The following is a 20,616-nucleotide window of genomic DNA, read 5'->3' as shown; positions in this document are numbered from 1 at the left end:
AAAGGATACTAGCATGACACATCCTAGGGTGTTTTACAAGCATTCTAACAAGCAAAGTCTTAAGAATAAAAAGCATCTACTAGGGCCTATATACACTTGTCAAGCTTCCCAAGTAGACGGTTTCGCAAAATTTTTCTAACATGCAAACTACATGCCATGATGCAACTAGCATATATACATCCTAATGCAAATGATTCTACCAACTAATATGACATATAAACTAAATGCAATCCTAAGTTCACATTGTTTTACCGCATCAATCAAAATAAAGCCACATAGTCATTAACATAAAGAGGAGAAAGGAGATTGGAAAGATCATACCATGCGGTCTTCAATATCCTCATGTCTCGGATGTGGCGTAGTCAATCAAAGTGAACAAGGATGAAACAAACACAATATATACAAGACAATATATACGAAGGAAATGAACTTGTTTTTGGTTTTTTTCAATTTTTCAAATTTTTATGATTTTTGAAATTTTTCAATTTTTATGGTTTTTGAATAAAAGTTTAAGAGTTAGAATTCCCATCCCCACACTAATATGGGCATTGTCCTCAATGGCCAAAATGATGGAAATTATGCAAAGAATGATGCATGATTTCTATACTAAATGCAATTCTACACTAAGCTATACTACATGATGCATGGTTTTTGTTATGACGGAGAGGATGATTTAAATTACCTCCCGTTGCGTATGCATTAACTTCCCCAAACCAAGCAAGACACTATTGCTAATGTCAAAGCATGGGGGAGTTCATGCACATGCTATGCTATGCATGAGACTAGATTGTCATTTTGGATTTTACAAAAGTGGGAACAATAAAGAACACCTCAAAGGAACCGAGGTGCGAGTCCTTTGATGTTGCTAGGACTAAACCAACAATGATCAAAATGAAAATAAAATACAAAGAGATATAGACAAACCGTGGGAGAGTAGGAATCTCCAAGGCTAGTCTTCCATCATGCTACTATCATCACCACTTCCCTCATGAGAAGTGGTCACATTGCCACTTTCCTTGGCACTTTCTTCTTTGCTTTCTTCATCATCATCTTCCTCATCATTATCTTCACCATCTTCACCATCTCTTTCTTCATCTCCACTTGCTTCTTCCTCAATATTATCATCAATCTCCTCATCATTTCCAACAACCTCATTGTCTTCCACCACTTCCCTAGATGCACCCTTAAACAAAGCTTCTCTATCCGCCCAACTAGGCAAAGGACAAGATGGATCAAGGAGTCCTTGCCTAGCTAGATGTAGGAGGGGAGGATATTGAGCCAAATAAGCATTCTTCCGATCTTCATAAGCTTGCTTGTGCATGGTTTGCATAAGAAGAGTTACATAGTCTTTTCCAATTTTAATTCCTTGTGGTTTGAACTCTTCATAATCATAGGGGTAAGGTGGTATAACAATGGAAGAGGAGGGGTTTCATGATCACCCTTTTGTTGTTGAATGATGTACTCGGCTTCTTCGGATAGGGAAGTAAATAGTTGGTCCGGTGGACACTAAGACGGCAAATCTTTGCGGGTAAAGTGAATGATCGAGCCTCACTTGTAAGCCACCCATACTTGGTATCAAGGGAATTGTGAACAACCCACTTAAACTTGTTAATCAAGGTGGACATATCAATGAGATGGCCACCATCCTTAGCCTTGTACTTGCTATCCTTATTGAAATTAGGATCAAAGTGCTTGGCTAGGACCGTGACAAGGCCGCCATTAACAATTACGGTTTGACCCTTCTTCCCACTATCTATATGGAGCCATCTATCAACCAATAGCCTCAAAGAATTGTAAGGCTTGGTGTGAATTCTTCCAATATTCAAAGTTGATTCAAGGAGAATAAAATCGAGTCCCGTGAAATGATTGGTGTCTTTCCTAGCAATTATGGTATTTCCTACAACCTTGTGCCATATTCTTATGCCCGGATGATGGACCAAAAGAGCACGACAAGCTTTAAAATCTTCAAATTTCTTCCCGGAGATTGCCTCCCAAAGAGGCTCGGGATCATACTTCCCATATTGCTTATAGAATTTATGTTCATCGCTAAGACCCAAAATTGCACCCAATTCCGGAAAGGAAATGCGTCTACTAGTGTTAGCTAGACAAAACTCAATATTTTCCCTATTCTCAACTTTTGTCACTTTTAAAGAACTTAAGAATTCCAAGACAAGGGAGGGGTATGTTACTTCCTCCATTTCAAACAATTTCTTTAAACCCATGGCATTGAAAAAGACTCTTGTTTGTTCAAGAATACCCAACTTCTCTAAAGCATCTTGGCATATGAATTTGGTGGATTGAATTTGTCTCATAGCAAACTTGACAAATGTATTTCTATGGGAGTCGGAAATGAATGTTACCTCCGGATAATGCAAGAGTTGATTAATTACCGGAGTAGAGGGCGATGCTTCCATAGGAATTTGTTGAGGTGGTTGCACTTCCAAGCTTGGTGTTGATACCACCATTGCCAAAGCTTTCTTCATTTGTAGAGCTTTTTGCCTTTGAGAGAGAGTTGTAGTCTTTGGTGCCTTTGCCTTTGCCTTTGCTTTTGTTGCTCCCTTTGTTCTTGCCATTTGATGAGCTAACCAAGAAAAAGATCAAAAATCTTCAACTTGTAGAATGCCCAAATCGATTTTGAAAGTGAAAGGCTTTGCCTTTATGAGAACAAAAATCAATTCAAAGGTGAAGATTTTGTTCTTGGTTTTGATTATTAATGAAGATGGAGTGATTGATTTGTTATTTGAAAGATGGTTTGATTTGATTTTGGTGAGTTTTGTTGAGGGTTTTTGTTTTTGAGATGGAGAGGATGAGGGTTTTGGTGTTATGGGTAGTGTTTATGAGTGAATGAATGAATGAATGAAGGTGGGGTGGGTATTTAAAGAACTCGACAATGTTAGGACGCAGGGACAATCCGTGCGGATTAGGCGCAATCCGCTCGATTCTTCACTTCAAATTTTCAAAAATCCCGCCTAGAGACGGGCGGATTCTGGGAATCCGTTCGGATTCTCGCTGAGGTAAGACGGGCGGATTTCTTTCGACGGACGATTCTTGTCCGAGATTTTTCTTTGTTTTTCTTCACCGCAAGACGGGCGGATTGTCTATAAGACGGACGGATTACGTGAGACGGGCGTCTTTCCGAGAATCCGCTCGGATTCTTCAACGATCAAGAATTTTGCGGTTTTCGGCTCGGCCCAAGACGGGCGTCTTCTCGGCGGGACGCTCGGATCCTCTCAGAGATCGGGCGGATTCTCGGAATCCGCTCGGATTGGTCCTTGTGTACACGGATTCAGGTCCATCCGTGCACCAACGCATTCCCTTATCATTCTTTCTTTCTTTCTTTCAAATCTTGTGTTCTTCATTGTGGGGGCACTACTAAGGCATGAATAGCCTAGGCAATTGCCATCCCCACACTAAGGTAAAGCACTACACATCAATTAAATCATTAGTCCCTCCCTCACATCTCTCTTTTCATGACAATTATTTTGATCAAAGTAAAAATAAATCCAAAAATGACAAAAATGCAATGCAAAAATTGAATGTAAGTTAGGGAGTTAGAAATATTTACAAGTGGTGGTTTAGGGAGGACTCCACCAAACTCTCATTCTTGATGAGACGTCAAGGAGGCATGTTCAAGGTGTTGTTGATGTTGCTCAACACCTCGAAGAAGTAATTAAAAGCTTGTTCATTGTTATGGTAGAGGTCCTCAATAGACCGTGGTTCTTGTTGTTGATCATGATCGATGGCATGCCCAATGTAGGGATTAAAGATCCCTTCAAATTCGTCGTCCCAAAGACCACAAACTTCATTGAGTTGATCATTGAAAATCTCTTGCTTGGATGGAGACAACTCTCCCAATTTCTTCTCTTGGCCAATGAGGCCATCATCTTCTTCCTTGGTTGATTTTGATGAGCTTTGCAAGCTCTCCTTGTCACAATTCACTTGCTCTTTGAATGGAGCATCTTCAACTTTCTTCCTCCATTGGAGTTCCGATTTCTTCTTCTCATCTTTCCTATATAATGATCAATCATGAAACATGGCTCATGCAAACGAGGAGCTCTCATGGTCTTGTCAAGATTAAAAGTTATGCTTTCATCTCCCACTTCTAGAGTAAGCTCTCCATGCTTCACATCAATCACCGCACCCGCGGTGTGTAGGAAAGGTCTTCCTAAGATGATTGGAATGTTGGAATCTTCCTCCATATCAACAATGACAAAGTCCACCGGGATGAAAAACTTCCCAATTCGCACGGGGACATCTTCCCATATCCCTAGCGGTGTCTTCGTCGATCTATCGGCCATTTGAAGAGTGATATTGGTACATTTAAGCTCTCCCATTCCCAACCTTTTACTTACCGAGTACGGCATGACACTCACACTAGCCCCTAGATCACATAAGGCTTTGTTGATCGTTGTGTCGCCAATGGTACACGGTATTGAGAAGCTTCCCGGATCCTTTAACTTTGGAGGTGAACTCCCTTGAAGTATGGCACTACTCACCTTAGTGAAGGCGATAGTCTCAAGTTTCCGGATCGACTTCTTCTTTGTGAGGATATCTTTCATGTACTTTGCATAGGCCGGAACGTGATTGATTAATTCCGTGAAAGGAATTGAGACTTCTAAGTTCTTCACAATTTCCATGAACTTTCCAAGTTGATCATCAAATTTAGGCTTGGCTTGACGACTTGGAAAAGGAAGTCTAATCACAATGGGCTCCTTTTCTTTGGCTTTGTCTTCATTTTTCTTTGAACTTTCTTCTTTTGATGATTCCCCTTCTTTGGGACCTTGCACCACAACTTCATTCTCACTAGCTCTCACAACTTCATCCTCAACTTGCTCCTTCGGCGCTTCATACCTTGTACCACTTCTCAAGTGAATGGCACTAACCGTTTCATATCTAGGGGGATTACCTTGAGGTGGTAATTGCCCCTTTTGTCTTTGTGAGCTCGAAGATGCTAGTTGGGTCAATTGTGTTTCCAACATCTTGGTGTGAGCTAGAATGTTGTTGATGGTGGTGTCTTTTGCTTGGCTATCTTTTTGCATTTGGGTGAAAAATTCTTGTTGATTCTTTTGCATTTGAAGGACCGCTTTTTGGACATCAAAACTTTGGTCATTGTGGTGATTGTATGGATTTTGATTTTGGTAACCTTGGTTTTGATTGAAAAAGGGTCTTTGGTTTTGATTTCTCATGGGTGGTGGAGTGTATGTTGTTTGAGGGTTTTGGACATTTTGGCTTTTGTATGAGAGATTTGGATGGAACTTGGTGTTTTCATTGTAAAAATTTGAATAAGGGGTACCGCTTTTGTAAGCTTGGAAAGCATTGACTTGCTCGGTTGTTCCCCTACATTCACTTGAGTCATGACCCAAGGTTCCACAATTCTCACATATCCCGCTTGGGATTGATGAGGATGCCGTCATGGCATTGACATGATGCTTTGATGATTTTGAGCTTTCCTCAAGTCTAGCCATAGCTTGTTCAAACTTCAAGTTGATTGTGTCAATGTGAGCACTAAGTTGAGCACCCAATTGAGTAACGGTGTCCACTTCATACTTTCCTCTAGTGGCCTTGCGAGGCCTACTATATTGCGAATTATGGACCGCCATTTCCTCAATCTTGTTCCATGTTTGATTGTCATCAACTTCGGTGAACATTCCATTTGATCCCATATTGAGAATGTTCCTTGAATCTTCATATAAACCATTCCAAAATTGTTGCACTAAAAACCATTCGCTAAGTCCATGGTGAGGACATGAGCGACAAATACCTTTGAACCGCTCCCAAGCTTCATACAAAGATTCTTCATCCCTTTGCTTAAAACCCGTAATTTGAGCTCTTAGCATATTGGTCTTTTCCGGTGGGTAGAATTTTTTGTAGAAAGCTAGAGCTAGCTTCTTCCAAGAATCTATTCCAAGGGTGGCCTTATCAAGGCCCTTCAACCATTGCTTTGCGGTGCCGATTAACGAAAAAGGAAATAAGACCCATCTTATTTGGTCTTGAGTCACGCCCGTTTGAGAGATAGCTTCACAATAATCACAAAATGTTTCCATATGAGAATGAGGGTCCTCACTAGGCATTCCCCCGAATTGGCTCCTCTCAACTAGTTGGATGAAGGCGGACTTGGCAATAAAGTTTCCGGTAAGATGTTGTGGGGTAGGAGTACCATTTGGTAGATCCTCCTCGGTGGGTATAGAGTGTGACGAGAATTTAGGCATTGTAGGTGGATTTTGTGTGGTATTGTTTAATGGGTTTTCTTCTCCTTCTATTGCGAAAGGATTGACAAACTCACTAGTGGGTTGAACAACTTCACCAACACCTCCCAAATTCCTCCTAACAAGTCTCCTATTATTCGTCAAGGTTCTTTCGATTTCACGGTCAAAAGGTAACAAATCTCTTTGTAACCTTCTAGACATGCAAAATATCAAACAACTCAAAAACAATTAGAACAATCCTTGAGGAGTTTTACTTCCCCAAGGTGAAAAAGACACAACTAAAAACAATAAAAGAAATCTTAAATCAATTAAACACCGTCCCAAGAACGGCGCCATTTTTGATCGGAGCCATTTGGTGTTCACAATTAAGCATATGTGGTCGTTGGTCAATGGTCGATACAAAACACAATTTATACTTCACAAACAACTCTACAATTAGTAAAGAGGCAAGTAAAGGTCGGATCCCAAGGGACGGGTATTGAAATGAAGATTCTATTGTAACTAGCGGTGTCTAGGGGTGTCACAAATTGGGTTGATGTAGAAGGTTACTAAACTAAAATAGCAATGAAAATAAACTAACAAGGTAAATGAAATAAGGGTGTAAACAATTGATTAAAAGCACTAGGGTGTCATGGGTTCATAGGGGAATCATGGGATATGATCATACAAACATGTTCTCAAGTTATAAGCAAGCAATTATTGTTGTGATGGATTGAGTTGGGTTATATCTTACAATCCTAGGAAAGTTTGGGTCCCTGAGCCGAATCTCTTGGATTGTACAACACCTACAAGTCGACTTAATCTTCCCTACTTAACACATGCATGGTCTAACAAGACTCGAGTTGGGTTATGTCTTACAAGTCAAGTTGAAAGGATGGAAGATGATAGTAAATGCAAGGATTCATAGGCTTAGCATTTCATCAAATATAACATGTGCATGCATTAAGATCAAAACAAGCAAGCAAATAAGATATGAAAGCATATTAATTTAAGCATGAATCATTCCCCATGTTGGTTTCCCCTAATCACCCATTAAACCCTAGCTAAGAGACTACTCACTCATTATCATATTGATCATGCTAGAAAGGTTGTCAATCATACTAACATAATAAAACATGATGAATAAATGAAAGTAATTAGCAATAATTAAAAAGGGATTAAGAGATTATACCTACTAATGATTCCAATAATAAAGCAAGAATAATAGAAGTACTTGAATCCTAGATTGAGAGGTTGTCAATCTCCCAATAATAACCCAAATAATCTTCAATTACCCAAAATAAAGTAAGAACAAGAGAGAGATTAAGGAACTAAAACTTGGATTAAAACTTGATTAATATTTGATTACAATATTGAAGAGAGATTTGATTGATATTAACTACACTAATTATTGATAAGAAGAACATGCTCCTCTAATTAGACTAATGGGGTATTTATAGTGAAAATTAGGGAGGATGCATTAGGGTTAACTAAGGGCTAAACTAGTAATTACACTTTTTAAGTTGAGCAAGGAGCCTCCGGGATTGTCCGAGAGAAGGGCTTCTTCATTTCGTAGCTTGAAGATCGAAACTGTGCTGTGCTGTGATCCGTGCGGCTGGGAGTCGGGACGGCCGGATTTGGGGTGGACGATCCGAGCGGATCAATGGACAAGACGCTCGGACTGGGCATGGGCAATCCGAGCGGATTCCTGGTGAGGACGCTCGGACTGGCGAGGACGGACGGATTCTCTACAATCCGTTCGGATTGTAGCTCAGCAGCTTTCCTTCTTCTTTTTCTTCCCTTTTCTTCATGAATTCCTTGGGGATTTCCTTGGGGACTCAAGGATCCTTTTCTCAACAATGCTCTTCTACTATGCTATGTACAAAGGCCTTCTAGTCTTGTCTCTCCTTGATGCTTGGTCATTGAATATGATCAATTTAGCCTTGTTTTGCCATGAAAATGCAAGATTCTTACTCCTTTCCTACCAAGGGATCAAAATCTCAAAGAATATGCAAAACGAAGAACTAAAGATAAGAAATGACCCAAATAGGCACTAAAAAGCATAGAAACAATGGTAATTCGGGGGCTAAATATGCGCCAATTATGGTCGCATCAACACCTCACGACGGGTATCAAATTTTGGCGCCGTTGCCGGGGAGGCAATAGTTCTAATTTTTAGTTGTTTTATTTTTAGTCTTTCTTAGTTTAAGGGACTTCTGTTCCTTAAACTTTTCTTATATTCTTTTTGTAGTTTCTTCTTATGCGCAGGTCACAGGGTGGTGAACTAGTACCATTCGATCCTGCGATAGAGAAATCTTTGCACGAGTTGAGACGATCACAAAGGGTATTACCGACAGAGGAAGAGCTGAGTACTCTGTCAAGCTATCACGAGAACGAGCTGTTCGAGGAAGACCCACATTCTTCACCCGTTTCCACCTCTTCAGCCGAGACAGTTACTTCTCCAGAAATTCCAGTCATGGCTGAGGAAGCGAGTATAGCTAGTCATTCTGAGCCGACAGCTGCAAATTTATATAAGGGATTCGAATTACCAGGAGATGCCAGGAAGTTCGAACCAAAGCCTTCATACATTAATATGGTTGAGAGAAACCAGTTCGGGGGAGCTGCAAATGAAGATGCAGCTAAGCATATGGAGACGTTTATTGACTACTGCTGTTCCATACCCCCACCTGCCGGTGTGACCCAAGACCAGATCAAGGAGACCATGTTTATCTTCTACCTTCGTGATGCTGCAAGGGAGTGGTATAGAGATCTGGATCGAGCTGCTCATGGGATCACCGACTGGAATTCCTTGGCATTGACATTCTACAAGAAGTACTTTTCTGCTTCAAAGACGATTGCTATTAGAGCTCAAATCACGAGTTTCAAACAAGGGCCGGATGAGAACTTCCACGAGGCATGGGTCCGATTTAAGAAGCTAGTGCGAACCATACCGCACCATGGTTTCGAAAAATGGAGCTTGTGCAATCATTTCTATAATGGGTCAGTATGACGATCGAGGGCTATTTTGGATGTCATGCGACCAATGGCCGATTTGCTGAGAACTTGGGAGAGACCAAGGGGTGGAAGATCATCGGCGATCTAGCCACCCACAAGGCCGAGTATGGGAATTCCAGAGGGAACCGGAGGAGAGCTGCCAATCTTCCTCTCATTCTTTGCACTTGAAGCCCTCACTGCGAGATTTGAAAAATATGAATTAGGAGGAGCTTCAAAGGGGGTATTTACCAAGTAAATGCTGTGTCGACGGTCCTTTCGTCAGTGAAAGGTGTGGAGCCGAGGGACACGTTTCAAGAATTGTCCTAGTCCCTTTGAGCCTTGTCTTTGCCTTTCAACATTATAGGCGGACAAACACCTACTATGAGCCTAATGTTCATCCCAACCTGAGGTGGAGTAGCCGAATGTCCTAAATCCGACTCCACCTACGCAAAGAGAACCCTATGTGCCCCCTCATCAAAAGCAACAACAATATAAAAACCTCCTTATGTGCCGCAAAGAAGAACAACAATCCCATAGTTCTCGATTTTGCTTGAGTTTAAGAACTTGTTGATGAAGGAGTCCCAAGCAAGAGAGGCCGGGATGAAGCTACTAGAGAGCCAAATTGCTCAATTGGCTAGTAAGAGTACCTCTCGAGCTCCGGGACACTTACCGACTCAAAACGACCAAAAGGAGACCCTAAACGCCATCACGTTGAGGAGTGGGTCCACCCTGGAGGGGCCTGCCATGGTCGAGGACGCTGTTGAAAAGAATGAGGCGGATCCGAGTCAAACGAAAGCTGTAACGAATAATTCAAAGAAAAAGGAGTCTACATTGGTATATCGGTCGATCGATCGATACACCCGATCGATCGATATCGATTCTGCGGGTTACAAAGCTGAATACACCTTGGTCGATCGATCGAGTATAGTGGTCGATCGACCAAGATCATCACGATAGCGAGATTGTTCGTCCTTCGATGCCCGATAACTTAAGGGACCATTTGTTTCGGGGCACGACAACTCCGAAAGTGTTAGGGTCAGACCCGAGTGCTGATGGGTCCGTCCCAATTCCGAAGTTTGATCCGATGACAGTTAATGGCTCACATTTGAGACGGTCTGAGGAAGGTTCGAGCTTCAACAAGGAGAAAGCAGTGGACTTCCAGCCTAAGTCCACGGATGCCGGCATGCGCAACCTAGAGGAGAGGGCTAAGGTACTTCTTACAGCCCCATATCCGGAGAGACTAGTGCCAACAAAGGAACAGGTATCTTTCAGTAAGTTTGAAAAAGTTATTCGTAGCTTGAATGTACAAGTACCCTTCCTTGAGTTGGTCAATCAAGTGCCTGCCTACACTAAATTCATGAAACAACTCCTGTCTAAGAAAAAGTCACTTGAACATGTTCATACTGTCGCATTAACTAAAGAGTCATGCTCTTACTTGTCTCACACTGTACCCCATAAGCTAGAGGACCCGGGTAGCTTTTCTGTTCCTTGCAATATAGGTACCTTCTCTATTGAGAAGGCATTATGTGACTTAGGAGCTAGTATAAGCGTCATGCCTTTGAGTCTAGCTAGGAAGCTCAAATTGACCAGGTTCGCGATGATGATATGACAAGATGAGATGGTGACCGATCTGCATGGTCCAAATAGGAGTCTTAGAGGACATCCTCTGTCAAATAGGGAAGTTCTTCTTTCCCGTCGACTTTGTTGTACTTGACATGCCTGAGGATGCTCATATACCCATCATTTTGGGTAGGCCATTTCTCACACCGCCGGTGCAGTCATAGATGTCGGTCTAGGAACCTTGACTTTCAAAGTGGGAAAGCATTCTATTGTCTTTGCCCAACCTGCTAAGAAAAAGGACCCCATGTGGCCTGTGACTTGTAATACGGTTTCTGAAAAGAAATCGTAATTTGTGCTTCCTGAATTGCCCGTCTCTATTACTACTTCTGTGTTAACCCCTCCGCCCCAAACTGGGAGCAAAAAGGAGGAAGAATCTGTTGTTTTAGGTGTTGCAGGAGCTGGTTTGGGAAGGAAGTGCTTTGCAAGTTACTCCAATCGTAAAGAAGCCGATCATACAAAGAGGAGGTCTTGGTTGCCCGAGCTATGGAATTGATGAGGTAGTTGATGACGAGCCGGTCACCAGAGAGTCGATTTGGATTCGACAAGCCCGAAGAGATCCCCTGACCGGGAGATGATGATAGTGTTGATCCGTTGAGCCATACGGACGTGGAAGCTAAGAAGGGTGCAAATTTGCTCAAATAAGCACCGTTGAGGCTACCTCTAGTAGCCAGAAGCCGACGAAGTGGGCCATACCGTGGTCATTCTTGATCAACTATTAGTTGATCGAGCTCTTCATAAACTTCAATTTATTTGCTATTGTTAGACGATTTTTATTGCTTTTGTGTGCGCGAAAACTTCGCATTTTATATCGCTTGCTTAGGATTTTATACGTTTGAGACTTTATTTTGGGTTTTGCGCAATTTTGGGCGCGTATTATTGTGCACTTGCAGGTTTTTAGACCTCATTAGCTCAAGTTATTGAGCAAATACGAAGAAATAAAGAGTACAAAGAAGATTTCGATCGATCGATCGGCTACATTGGTCGATCGACTGAGTTGCACTTTCCAGGAGCTACTGTTCCTGACACATTGGTCGATCGACTGCCATCCTTATTCAATCGACCAAGGACGCTGCTGTACCTATTCACGACCTCTCCTCTGCTGTGTTTGGTCGATGTGAGGACTTAAGGGAGTTTTCTACTCCACTTTACTTTCCGACAAATTATTTATTTCTTCTATTTTCTAAATTGTGTACAATTTTACCGCTTCAAAAATTGTCTTCTCGATTTTATGCGTGGGTTTTATTTGTCTTTCAGGTACCTTATTAGTAGCACAGCTGGCTACTGAAACCTCCTAGCTTATGCTGGTTTGGGGAGGTTTCCATTGCTACGCTTAAAGTCTTGTAAGTTACCGATTTTCACTTCATGTCTTATTTATTTCATTTTCCCGCAAATTCCCATTTCTCTTTTCTTCACTACATGATTTTGCACAATGGGGACATTGTGCGATTTGGTTTGGGGAAGGGTTTTGCGTCGCATATCATTTGCTTGCATTCACGTTTACATTCGGTTTTGCATTGTTCATTTCATTTTACATATATACGAAATTCAAAAAAAAAAAATTCAAAAATTGAAAAATTTCAAAATTTCCATAAAATGCACGTTTATTTTAGTATATAGGTCGAGTCGGAACGGTAGTATTTCAAGGATGATATTGCATTTTGCACCTGTTTTGCCTAAGCCTTGCTAGATTGACATGTTATTAGTAGAATCATATATGCATAGTCTACGAGTTTTCGTTAATTTCCTTGCTGAACTTGAGACTTGACTTTGAAAATTGACAAACTACATCATATTTCTGAGATTTAGAGCCTATAACTGGTGGCATCTATGACCGGTTTATTTAGGAATGTGAGTAGTACTCCTTATGAGGCATGTCACATAAATGTGCATAAATATGAACTTAATCTGCTTAATACCTGTACGCATTCAGTCTGTGGTTAGTTGACACATGTGGTAGAGGTTTCTACTTATTCGTTTTACCCATGAACTCCACACTGCCAAAAATATCCGTTTTTGTCCTAATTACTACATCCTACATTTAGCCTGTCCTTTGTCAAGCTAGTAGTCTGTGTTCTTGGGGTTGTTACTCATTTTTTGGTGGCATATGCTCTGTTGAGACGATATTGGGGAGATGAAAAGAAGGAAAGAAAGAAATAAAAAAAAAATAAAAAAAAGGATGAAAAAATGATTCGAAGAGAAAAAAAAAAGAGTTCTGGACTGTTTAAGCAGTCGATCGACTGCCCCTTTTGGTCGATCGACTGAGGTTCGAGAAAAAGAGAAAAAAACGAGAAAGGAATCAATTCGCATAATTCAAACCTTTATCTTTTGGCGATTTTTGCCCCCATGTATTATTCATATTTTATGGGGAGTTAGTTGATTACTTTTATACCTGGAGACTGTGAGATTTGTGCTTGCTATATCACCGTTCCATTTTTTTTTGAGCAAGAAGTTGGATGTTGCCATATGGTTCCGTTTTGGTACTAGCTTGATCACCTTTACCTCCACTTTCCCATAAATGTTTTGCCTCTTCTTACCCACACCTCACATATCCACATATATACCTCGGCATGTGTCATGGTCATCTGTTTGGTTGGAATGCGTATGTACGGTCATAGAGATTACTTTCATATTAGACTGCAGGCATGTTCTTATAGGTCGTAGTTAGGTGAGCATCATTACATTTACTTCTTTCTATCTTACATATACTCACCTGTGTTTATTGAGTGGTATGAGCGACCCGTGAGAGTCCAATTTTATAAGTCTCTACAGTTGACGGTTCAGTAGTTTTAACGGCTCCATAACTCGTTTGCATGATTCATTTGCTAATTGATTGTTGGTTGTGCATTAAATTGGTTTAGGCTTTACATGTCGCATTTCGCTCTGAGATTGAACTCGTTCCATTAGGTCATTAGATCGAGTCTAGTTCTTGCTTGGGGACAAGCAAGGGTTTGGTTTGGGGAAGTTTGATGCGTGTCTTTTATATGATGTTTTACATCCCATTTTACACGCATTTCAGAGCTCATTCATGTAGTTTATGCTACATTTCTTCCTATTTCCGTCTACTTCGTATTTTTGTACATTATTGCGTAAATGTGAAGAATCCAAATGAAATCGAGCTAAATCCGTCCCCGAGTATCCTGCATTGCATATGACGTGAAGTATTCACCCGAGGAACGAGCTTGGTGCGCAATTCAAGGTCCAAAAGACAAGTCCACGAGTTTATAGAAGTCAAGTAGCAGCTCACGCAGTCGATCGACCACTTCCATCAGTCGATCGACCAACCTCGGTTCCGAAGCTACCGTCCATCGCTATTCATCGATCGACCAGATCCTAGCGATCGATCGACCAAATTGCTATTCCAGACGAGAATTAAAAGACCGTGAATCTTGAAGCCCAAAGTTATGTTAGGGTTAGGAAATAAAGTTACGTTAGTTGCTATATAACGTAACCGAGAACATCAAGTTATGGAGGCATTTTACATCAAAGTTTTTATCATTCAGTTTTACTAGTTCAATAATCAGTAATTTAGGGTTCTTAATTTTGTTATATACAAAATCGGTTTTCGGATCTTTCTTCTGCAAATTCGTTCGGTACTATTCTGTTCTTATTTCAATTTATTGCTTTATTATTGTTCAAAGATATAGATTTGCTAGTTAGTATCCCTAAAGCCAATTTATCGTTTTATGTTATTTGTTTATCTTACCGCATTAATCATGAATTCAGTAATTTTATGCCCTAGTATTATTGTTGGTATCACCTTCACCATGAGTAGCTAAATAGTTTGTGCTAGGATGTAGGCGAATTATGGCGTAGGCGGCGTGGTATTAAATTGGACTGAATTCGCGTGTCAGTCGATCGACCGCCATACCTGGTCGATCGACTGACCACGTGAGGTTACCCTTCGTTTTAATTGATTTTAATGTTGTACTTAACGAATCGAATGCATGCGACCAGTTAGATGCTTAATTTATGACTGACCCATTAGATCGAAAGATAGGGAAAGTTGTTTGATCACCAATTAAGATGACTAAACTGTGCTGAGATCGAAAGATAGGTATAGTTTAGACCGTTAGTCACTTTTCAGGACAAGAGTCAGTATTAGTGATATTAGGGACCTATAGCGAGATCGAAAGATGCTATTTGTTAAGAGTGGACCGAGAGGACCTCTTGTTTCCCGCCTCACTTGTGTTTGATTTAGACCTGTTTAGTATGCTGCCGCCGAAGCTATAATAAACCGACCATCCTAGTACCCCTCCTTTATCTGTTTAATCCTTTTTTTTAGTTTATTGTCTCTATTTATTCTTAGCTATAGACCAATCTAATAAAACCCCCCCATCTTATTGTTACCTTAGACTGAATTTAAACAACTAGAATTTACATCTGCCTCTCTGTGGTTCGACCCGACTGCCGCTAGCTATAGTTGTAGTTGGAAATTATAAATCTTATTTTTGACACCTCACGACGGGTATCACATCCCTTGTTGAAGATCATCTTCAAGCTTGCTTATCCTTGCCTTTGTCTTTACTCACATGCCCTATATCACATATAAAGGGGGTGAGAATCACAACTTGTATCTAAATACCAAAGTTGAGATTTTTATCAATAACATAATAGATTAGAGAATTTATTACCTACTGGAGTCACACGTCCAGCTTTAACATCTCCAAGATACTTAGGGCAATTTCGCTTCCAATGGCCCGTACCACAATAATAGTGGCACTTATTTTTGGAAGATGCACCCTTTTTCGGCTTGGATGAGTTATTCCCAATAAATCTCCCTTTTCCCTTGTTGGGTTTCTTACCCTTACTAATACTCCCCTTAAATTTCCCCTTGCTTTTGTTGTTTATGGCAAGCACATCCTTGGTTGAACTAACATCAAGACCCATATCCCTCTCGGCTTGCATAAGCAATTTTTGCAATTCATGGAGAGAAGTCTTCATGTTTTGCATATTGTAGTTTACCCTATACTACACATATGCCTTTACCTTGCTCAAGGAATGTAGAACTCGGTCTATGACGAGTTGTTCGGGAATATTGACCCCTTGGATCTTAAGAGTCTCAACAAGCTCAATCAATTTGAGCATATGATGGCTAACCTTTTGGCCCTCTTTGATGTTGATCTCGAAAAATGCGGAGGCCGCCTTATATTGGATTATCCTAGGAGCTTGCGAAAACATGGTCACAAGCTTGGTGTAGATCTCATAGGCCGTGCTCATTTTGATAGCGCTCCTTTGGAGATGGGGTTCCATAGAGAAAATCAAGACATTCTTGATAGCGGCCGACTCTTTTAAGTAAGCCTCATAGGCTTCCCTTGCGGCGGAGGTTGACCTAGTAGTAGGTGTGGTGGGAGCGGCTTCGGTAAGGTAACGAAGCTTGTCGTCACCTTCCGCGGCCAAATGGAGTTGCGCATCCCAATCGGCGAAATTAGAAACATTCTTTTCAAGTTTGCATCGATCCATAAAGGATCGGAGCCAAGAAGCATTGGGGAGTGGTGGAGCGTTTGTGCTAGTTGATGCGGATGAAATTGGAGTCGACATTGCAAACTAATCAAATTGACTACAAAATAGAAAATGAAGGAATTATAAACATTTATCGTCCTAAAACTTGTAAATATTTTAAAACAAGTTTTAGCATTTATATAGTGACCTTTACCCAACTATAATAAATGATTCCGAGACCCAAAATTCATATTAACTTGGATGTGAGCCAACGGGCCCTCTACATCTTTTACTAATATAACTTTGATGGGTTAACCCTCTTAACCGATTCTACAATTAGAACTCTCGGTCGATGATTTTACATTAAATTCATCTTTAGCCTGAACCTTTTGCGGCTACGGTCGCAAAATACCTTCGTTGAGATCAACCAAATTTTCGAAGTGTAAAAACTACTTATTACACCACTTACCCAACGTCAATAGAAGCACCCCGAAAAATCATATTGTACTTTTTATGAAATTTAGATTCATGGGCTCCTACTATTTGGTAAGTCTAAGTCTCAATCTTTTTAAAAGTAAAGGTCTTGTCAATTTATTATCTATCAATTTTAAGTGAATTAAAAGTCGAATTCTCGATAATTATAATTGACACGGTCGAAGACTCGATATGATATGCATGTGTTGTTATGGCGATTTGGCAATGCATGCAACATATTAAAAGAAATGCAAAACAAACAATAAATTCCTAGTATGGCCTTCCTAAAATAGAAAATCAAATAATCTATTACATATTCGGAAACCAACTCCTTTGGTCCCTTGAATCTTCAAATGGCACGCCTCCCAAGAACACCGTCTTTGTCGAAACGCCTTTCCGAATGGCACCGTCTTGAAGGAACTCCGGAATTACAAATAATAATAAAAATACAAAGGTATTCCTATTATACATTTGTAATATGAAAAACTACTAAAAATAAAAGTGATACGAGATCACATTAAATTACAATCGAATCAATATTCCCTTACATTACGGGTAATATTGATTAAACTAAGGTCATACTAAGATAAATTACATAATTCAAAATTATATAAATAAAATATGACATTCAACAATGAAATATGCAGCATTATAATATGTGTCTATCATGCCAAATTATGTGGCAAATCGCCCTATTTAACTTATATCAATTATATAACCCAGTTTTATGGAAATGCACGATTTTAACTTATTAAAATCGCTAAATAATAATACTAAAATCTAATTTTAGTTCAAGTTATTTATCCTAACTCTCTTAGGTCTTAAAAATTAGTCATCACTCAATTTTTGACAATAATTCAACTTGATTCAATTTTATGCTCATTTTTGACCCTAAAATCATAACATTTATGAAATAAATCCAAATTAAATTACAATAATTTCAAAATTTGAATTTTAAATTTTTGAATATTCTGTAATATATCCATGACACTCATAATGTCAAAAATCATGGTTAAATTTTTCGAATTTATTTCGAGAAAAGTATAGTTGCGATTTATTGGTTTTATCAAATAAAGCATCTAAAGTATACAAAAACTAATCCAATCAATTTTACAACTTTAGATATGATAAGTGGGATATAAATGCAATCTAAAATAATTTTCTAATAATTTTCTCATGCCATGTAATTCGTTTTAGCTATTTATGCTAAAATAGTCACTATTTATGTCATTTTTACACTAAAAATTCATAAATCATGCAAAATGAATCAAGTTCAGCTTAAATTTTACACACAGTGAGTAAAATATGCATGTGACAACATATTAAAATTTCATGGCCTATTTCGAATTTTAACTATATTTAACCATTTTACCTCCATTTGATTCATTTTTATCTCATAAAAATCATAAATCATGCAAAATAAATTAAATTTATCCGAAATTTTACATACAATAAATAAAATATGCATGTGAGGTCATATAAAAATATCAAGGCCAGTGACTTAGTTTAACTATTTTTAGCATTTTAATTTCCATTTTAGTCATAAAAATGTAATAAAATAACTAAAAATCATTAAAATGAGCAATAAAATACCATAAATCATAAAAATGACCTAAGAACATTTTAAGACTAGAATATACAATATGCATCAATATTTTGTGGCTTTATCTAATAAATCACAAATTTTTAGTTTTAATTAAGTTACTAATAACTCGAAAAAACTATAAATCGATTATGCATGCAACATCCTATACTCTGATACCAATTGTTAGGTTCACATACCAATTATTAGACTCTTCTAATAGTGAACTAATTAACATAATAATATGAGTTCATTAGATCTAGTGCATGCATAACTAATTAAGAGATAAAATAAGAAAAACAATGTTCCTTACATTGTTATGAGGCACGAAATATGGGCACAAATAAGGTCACCTTCCTTATTTGTTCTTGAGCTCAAATATTATGGATGTCCTCCTAAATCCCAAATATAGAGATCCTCCTTTGATTGCACCCAAAATAAATCCCTTAAAATAATATACTAATTAACTAGATTAGTGTATTATTATTCCTTTAATAGATTCTAATATTATCTCTATTACTACACTAGTAATCTAATATTTATGATAATATTAGATGAACAATTTTAATGTATTCTAAAACTAGTTTTTAGAGAGATGAGAAGACGAGAATAAGAATGGTGAATGCATAAGAATGAGAATAACAAAATGAGAACAAAATTCTCTCATAAAGAGAGGAGTGGCCGGGTGGTGTAAGGCCTTGTGCCAATGTATGGCTTCCTCTTTTCCTTTTGTTCTTCTCCAAATTGTAGGTGTGAAAGGCTAGTATGAAATAGCCATGATTATATGCATTTTATCACATAAAATAATATCATCCACACTCCTTCCACCCTCCATTTCGGTCCATATGTATAAAATAGACTTTCATTTTATTTTGTCATTTATCACACAATATGTTACATGTAGTATGTAACATGTTCTTAATTAATTTAATGCATATTTATCAAATAAATATCATTTTATACATTAATTAAATTACATATAACAAATTTTCTAGTGCTTCTTGATCACATAAATAAAATAGGTCATATAATTATAATTCACAACGTATTGTAATTATAATTAATCATTCATTCTTATCTCAATTGTTTCAAAAACAATAATCAATTTTAGTAATAAAATATTTTAATTACTAAAATAAATCTTATTTAATCAAATTATAATAAGATATAAATATTCTCTCTCACAAATGAATTGTTCAATTTTAAGAAATTAATTAATCTGTATTGTCATACAATTAATTAATTAATCTATTAAGGGAATTGCTCTATAGGTGTGACCTTAAGGGATCAACTGATCACCACAGTCAAACGACAGTAATGTCAAACTCTAGTTAGCCAATCATTACTGATTAATGTTGATCAGTTGACTATATAAATGAATCATCTCTTACGTATTCTTAATTTGAAATTTAAACAAGTGATCGCACTATTGTCGAGAACACAAACTCCAACACTTATTATATTATTTTATTTCGCTAATTAAGGTACGTTTCTGTTATACTCTGAAATTTTTTATTAATTAAAGCACATACCCTTTCGTCACATTATGTATCGAGTTAGCAGAAGGGTCGAATCAATTAGTACGCATACGTGGCTACTTTAATGCTAAAAGCACAATAGCAATCTGAATGTGCTTAGTTTGAATTTAATAACACTATAACGGTACACGTATAAGTCTGCATGCATATATTGTTTTTGAGTTTCTTTTCCAATCTATCAACTTAAATTTAGTGGCACATTTCCATTAATTTTGTCTTTCGTAATTACTAAAAGGTCACGAATTTGCATCATTATTTTAGTTAACTTCGATGTTTGGTAAATATAATTGAATGAATTTAATATTGTATATTAAGGGAATTAATATATCTTGGTCATATAGTCCATTCAAGACTTTATAATGGCGCATGATTTACATCAATCTTATAGACAGGCCCGGTCCTGGAGTATTCGGGACCCTAGGCAAAATTAAGAATCGGGGCCCCTTTATAAAAAATACAATGTACGAAAAAAAAATTAAAACATACCATAATATTTCTATCGTAGAAAACGGGTTCTATGAGCATTCTGAGATGCAAAATCATTGATGATTACATCAACATCAATGTCTTTCAAAAGCTCCTTCTCGATTGACAAAATTGCAAGACCATTCAACCGTTCTTGTGACATTGATGACCTCAAGTAGGTTTTGATCAATTTCAACTTTGAAAAACTTCTTTCCGCGGAAGCCACTGTGACACCCTCATTTTTAGCGATAAATAAACACGTAAATTCTACAGAAAAACTGACAGGATATGTTTGTAATTGGTTCAACTAGATAAAACC

The 20,616-nt window shown here is 38.4% G+C and overlaps 1 non-coding gene across 1 annotated transcript; it reads left to right on the top strand.

The window, feature by feature from the left end:
• Positions 1 to 5,730: 5,730 nt before the first annotated feature.
• On the top strand, positions 5,731 to 5,837 carry LOC141637019 (small nucleolar RNA R71). The gene has a single exon (XR_012541583.1). It is a non-coding gene; the product is annotated as a small nucleolar RNA R71 (small nucleolar RNA).
• The last annotated feature ends 14,779 nt before the right edge of the window (positions 5,838 to 20,616 follow it).

Source organism: Silene latifolia, chromosome Y, assembly GCF_048544455.1.
Source record: "Silene latifolia isolate original U9 population chromosome Y, ASM4854445v1, whole genome shotgun sequence".
Classification (NCBI taxonomy): Eukaryota; Viridiplantae; Streptophyta; class Magnoliopsida; order Caryophyllales; family Caryophyllaceae; genus Silene; species Silene latifolia.
Note: the sequence above shows the minus strand (reverse complement) of the source record. Positions and strands in the feature narration are given on the sequence as shown.